Consider the following 6,000-nt stretch of genomic DNA (forward strand, 5'->3'; position numbering starts at 1 on the left):
GTAAGAAGTCCAATTCGGTTTGTGAAACATCCTACTTAATTTTTTAGGCCTCCAATTTTATTTTAAAACGTTAAATTTTACTTGTAAGGCGTCCGATTTGGTTTGCAAAAGGTCCAAATTTGATGATTTGGAATGCGTCCAAATTGGTTTTCTAAACGTCTAATTTAACTAATTAGGCGTCAACTTTTATTTGTTGGGCGTACAATTCGGTTTGATATTTGAAACATCCAATTTGACTTATATTGACTTATATGACGTCCAATTTAATTTGTATGGCGTCCAATAAGGTTTGTAAACGTCCAATTAGTTAAGTTAAACGTCCAATTTGACTGATAATGAATTATATTGACAATTTAATTTTTTTGGAGTCCAATTAGGTTTATCAAACTTCCAATTAGTTAAGTAAAACGTCCAATTTCAAGTGAAAATCCTGTGTAGGGTGTTAATGGTTAAAGCGATATATTTTTTCAACTTTGGGGTAATTTTAGCACCTTTAACCGGTATTTATCGGTGTTTTCAGGCGCCTTGAAGTGGGGAGTATCACGGATGTACGAATTTCCCCAAGCGAAGGTAAATTGCGTCATATTTACTCACGAGCTGCGAATAATGTCATATCTTGCAAATCTCAACAGTAAAAATAATATGAAATAAATATGAAATACGCGAGATCCAAGATGTCGTTAGGTGGGGAAGGCAACGAAGGAGACAATGGTGTGCGCATGTGAGGAGAATGGAACCATCCAAACTCCCTTTACATCGCACTGTACGGCCAACCCCATGGTAGACTACTCCCGGACAGACCACCAAAAAGATGGGTCAATAGCTGGGAATCGACATCGCAGTAGGCTTATCCCTCTTAAGAACAGGCCACAAGGCCTACAACAAGATGAGGAAGAAGAAGAAGAAGACAATTAATATGTTGTATGTGACTGTGTGACCCAAAAATGTCAGCTTAAGGTAAAAGTCTACCAAATAATTAGCTCACTCCTTTCAACAACGTCATATATCAAAAATCGTCAATTTCAGTTGTGCATGTTTTCGGAGTGCCCATAAAATGTACTATATCCCAGTAAAAACGGCATATTTTAAACTTAATATTTACCCACTACAGGGCAGAAAGTGTTGTTTTTGCATTTTGAAGAAAATGTATTGTTTAATTATTTTTTTCAATAAAATAAATATTTTTCAAATGGAAAAAAACATTAGGTTTTACCTAAAAAAATATGTTGCACAGTAAAAATATCAATAAGTTTCTCGGTATTTATTTTTAATACATTGTGTTATATTTTCTAACTTAAAAACGATCTCCTGAAAAATCAATGTTGTTGAAAGGAGTGAGCGAATTGTCAGACCCGCACTCCTCCATGGCTCCGAATGCTGGACGATGTATAACATCTACTCTAGGCAACTAGAAACTGCTGAATTGCGAATGCTCAGGTGGTCAGCTGGAGTGTTCCTTGGAGACAAAATAAAGAGTTGACCCATTCCTGGAAGCCTGGCTGTAGCAGGCATCAATAGTAAGGTAGGGGAAAGGCAATTGAGATGGTATGGGCACATAGGACGCAGAGAACCTGAACGTATTGTAAACCAGGCAATCGCCATGGATCTTCCTCGAAAGACATCTAGAGGGAGACCAAAGAATTCATGGATGCTGCAGAAAGATAACTTGATTCGAAGGTATAGCCTAGATGACGTTGTATATTATATGATAGAATGACCCACAATCTAAGGACGAGGACAGCTGTCTACAACAGTCTACAAAAGCGCAAAGAACATCTGTCATACATCGGGAAGGTCTATTATTTTTTGACATCTCATCAAAGACAAAGAAGAATTTGGAAGTCCGGGCATTTAAGAAGCTGACGACCGTCAAAGGTCACTTTACACACGTGTAACATTCACCAATTCTACCCATTATTGACAACCACACTACTCAAATTCTTGGAAGTTCTATATATATATATATATATATGAACCAATTTTGAAACATTTTTCTTGAATCACTAGAACTTCACTAGAGACATCTATTGGTGAGATGAAAAGAAGCTTTTTATTGAGCAGAAACTCTTATTTTAGTATGTGAGGTCCGAATCCTGGATTATAATCACACATATGAGAAACGCCAGAAAATATCATTTTCATTTTTATTATTTAAGCTTATAATTTGACCAGATAATCTATTTACAACATTTTGAGTGTGTCCAAATACTAATAATTGGAGATAATCCAGATTTGTGAACAAGTATTTGGACACACTCAAAATGTTGTCTTACCATCCTCCATGCAGACAACCCTCTAAAAGAAAAGAAAGAAACCTTCACGGATTATTCCTTTCAAAATATATATTTGTATTTTTTCTCATATTGGACGTTATTCGCAGGGCGCTGTGAATTGATGAGCCTCTTTTCGAAGATTTCATTGTAATTTATACCGAACGTTCCCCATTCTTTCGTCGTTTATTCGAATAAACGTATTGTAATGCGTATTTCGCAAAATAAACGTGGAAAAATATTACAAGCCGTTCGTTTTTGTTATTTTTGTTTTTCTTTACATCTCATTCTCTTCCTAACAGCCAAAAATACATGGAGAGCTATCAGTATTAGTGATTTTTCACTGTAGCATTTATTATATGTTTAAAACGAGGTTACATTTTGCTTTCAAGTCTTTCTTCTTCTTCTTCTGGTGCATAGGGCACTGCGTCATATAAACGCAGTGTTATCTTGATCATTTTATTTAGCAAACCCCCCCTGGGAATCTAACTCGGGACCTCCAGTACGGTAGCCGAGCATGCTGACTACTACGGATATGTATATATATATATAAATATATATATATATATATATATATATATATATATATATATATATATATATATATATATATATATATATATATATATATATATATATATATATATATATATATATATATATATATATATATATATATATATATATATATATTATATATATATATATATATATATATATATATATATATATATATATATATACTACGGATATGTATATATATATATAAATTTATATATATATATATATATATATATATATATATATATATATATATATATATATATATATATATATTATATATATATATATATATATACATATATATATATGTATATATATATATATATATATATATATATATATATATATATATTATATATATATATATATATATATATATATATATATATATATATATATATATATATTATATATATATATATATATAAATATATATATATATATATATATATATATATATATATATATATATATATATATATATATATATTATATATATATATATATATATATATATATATATAAATATATATATATATATATATATAAATATATATATATATATATATATATATATATATAAATATATATATATATATAATATATATATATATATATATATATATATATATATATATATATACATATATATAACAATATATCAAATTAATGTTTGCTAGTTAAAAGCGCTGAATCAAAAACGGCTTTGTTAGGACCATTATTTACAAAACAGTCCTTTTCAGGGTCATGCCTCGCGATTCAAAGAGCCCTTTCTAGGTCACATTCCGTCCATGATAAACGTCCAGATTTACGGTCAGTTCCGCTTTGTTTGGTATAGTAATTAATAATTGCGTAAATAATATTTTTTATAACAAAAACAAAGGGTTGAATTACAGATATTCCATACATGGATAGCCCAGGCATACATGACGACGAAACTTTATGTCTAGTCATACTTTTTCTCTTTTTCTGCTTGGTGTAGGCCTTGTGGCCTGTTTTTAAGAGAGGTTAGCCTCCTGCGATGTTTTCGATACTAATATTACTAAAAAAAATACAAAAATTTTAGTAATATTATTTTTGACATCTCATCAAAGACGAAGAAGAATATGGAAGTCTGGGCATTTACGGGGCTGACGACCGTCATAGGCTGGTTTAAGTGATCACTTTACACACGTGTAACATTCACCAATTCTACCCATTATTGACAACCACACTACTCAAATTCTTGGAAGTTCTGTATATATGAACCAATTTAGAAACCTTGTTGAATCACTAGAACTCCACTAGAGACATCTATTGGTGAGATAATATACTAAATATTTATCGAGTGGAGAAAAAACAGTCAGGTTTTACCTAAAAAGATCTGTTGCACGGTAAAAAGTTCAATAAGTGGTTTGATATTTATTTTTAATACATTTCATTATATTTTTTAACTTTAAAAACGATCTCTTGAAAAATCAAGTTTTTTTTTATAAGTGACGTTGTTGAAAGGAGTGAGCGATATGAAAATGCAGAGCGAAATTTTTTAGTAATATTAGTATATAACTACTCATCAAGATTTTTATATCTACCGGTTTCGACACGTACCCGTCTCTTCGTCAGGACAATCACTTCCACAGCATGAAAAAACAATACTAACCGTCAATGCCATAGCACTTTTTACTCGCTTAAAACTACACAAAATGTCTAACACATGCAATTTTGGTCGACCCGATGACCAACATTTTTTTTCTTGTAGGCCTTGTGGCCTTGTAGGGATTACCCTCCTGCGATGTCGATTCCCAGCTGTCGATCCATCTCTTTGGTGGTTTGCCTTGGGGTTGGCCGTGCAGTGCAATGTGGGGAGTCTGGATGGTTCCATTCTCCTCACATGCGCATACCATTGTCTCCTTCGTTACCTTCCCCACCTAACGACATCTTCCATCTCGCATATTTCCCTTATCCTGGTGTTCCCTATTTTATCCCGTAGACTCTTGCCAGATATGCTCCGTAGGGTCTTCATTTCTGACACTCTTAGCGGGTGTTTTGTTTCCGCTCTGCATTTTCATATCGCTCACTCCTTTCAACAACGTCATTTATTAAAAAAAAAAAACTTGATTTTTCAAGAGATCGTTTTTAAAGTTTAAAAATATAATGAAATGTATTAAAAACAAATATCAAGCCACTTATTGAACTTTTTACTGTGCAACAGATCTTTTTAGGTAAAACCTGACTGTTTTTTCTCCGTTCGATAAATATTAAGTATATTAAAAAAAATAATTAAACAAAACATTTTCTTCAAAATGCAAAAATAACACTTTCTGCCCTGTAGCGGGTAAATATTAATTTTAAAATATGCCGCTCTTGCTGGGATATAGTACATTTTCTGCGCATTTAGAAAACATGCACAACTGAAAATTTACGATTTTTGATATGTGATGTTGTCGAAAGGAGTGAGCAAAGTATTAATACACTTTTTTACTTCAAATTTTGTCTCTTCTCTTTCGTCTGCGACGTGCCTTTGTGTTTACGATATTGTATTTTAATATTTTAGATGTCTTCAAACTTTTGAAAAGTTTTTTAATATCACTGTGGAAAACTGGCTACTTTGGTGAGATGACAAAACTTTTTTTTACAAAGTTTCAATAGATTGATGCAGCTCTGTCGACGTGTAACTTATACACTGGACCCTCCATTTACACGGTGAATACCATCCACACGATATCGTGTAAAAAAAGTACACTAAAATAATATTTTTTGTCCGCCTCCGTAGTGTAATGGTCAGCACGCTCGGCTACCGTTCTGGAGGTCCCGGGTTTGATTCCCAGGGGGGGTCAAATAAATATAAGTGATTTTTTCACTCTTATATTTATTCAATATTACCCTTTACCTGAAGCGGAAGGCTGATCACCTTTCCTTCGTGTGTTAACGATCAAGATAACACTGTGTTTATAATGCAGTGCCCTATGCACCAGTGGGGTGTGGAAAAGGGTTTGAAAATAATAACAATAAAAAGATGTATGTTGTATACAAATGGTGATGTAAGGAAAGAATCGAGGAAGTATTTAATAAAAAAAATTTTGAATTTTTAATAATATACAGTGGAACCTCTCATAATGAGTTCCACCATCTTACTCGTTAAGCGAAATATTTTTTGCTATACAAATCAATGTAAAATAATAGATAA

The sequence above is a fragment of the Brachycentrus maculatus genome, unplaced genomic scaffold (genome assembly GCF_059751285.1).
Source record: "Brachycentrus maculatus isolate JH-2025_06_01 unplaced genomic scaffold, ASM5975128v1 h1tg000984l, whole genome shotgun sequence".
Lineage (NCBI taxonomy): Eukaryota > Metazoa > Arthropoda > Insecta > Trichoptera > Brachycentridae > Brachycentrus > Brachycentrus maculatus.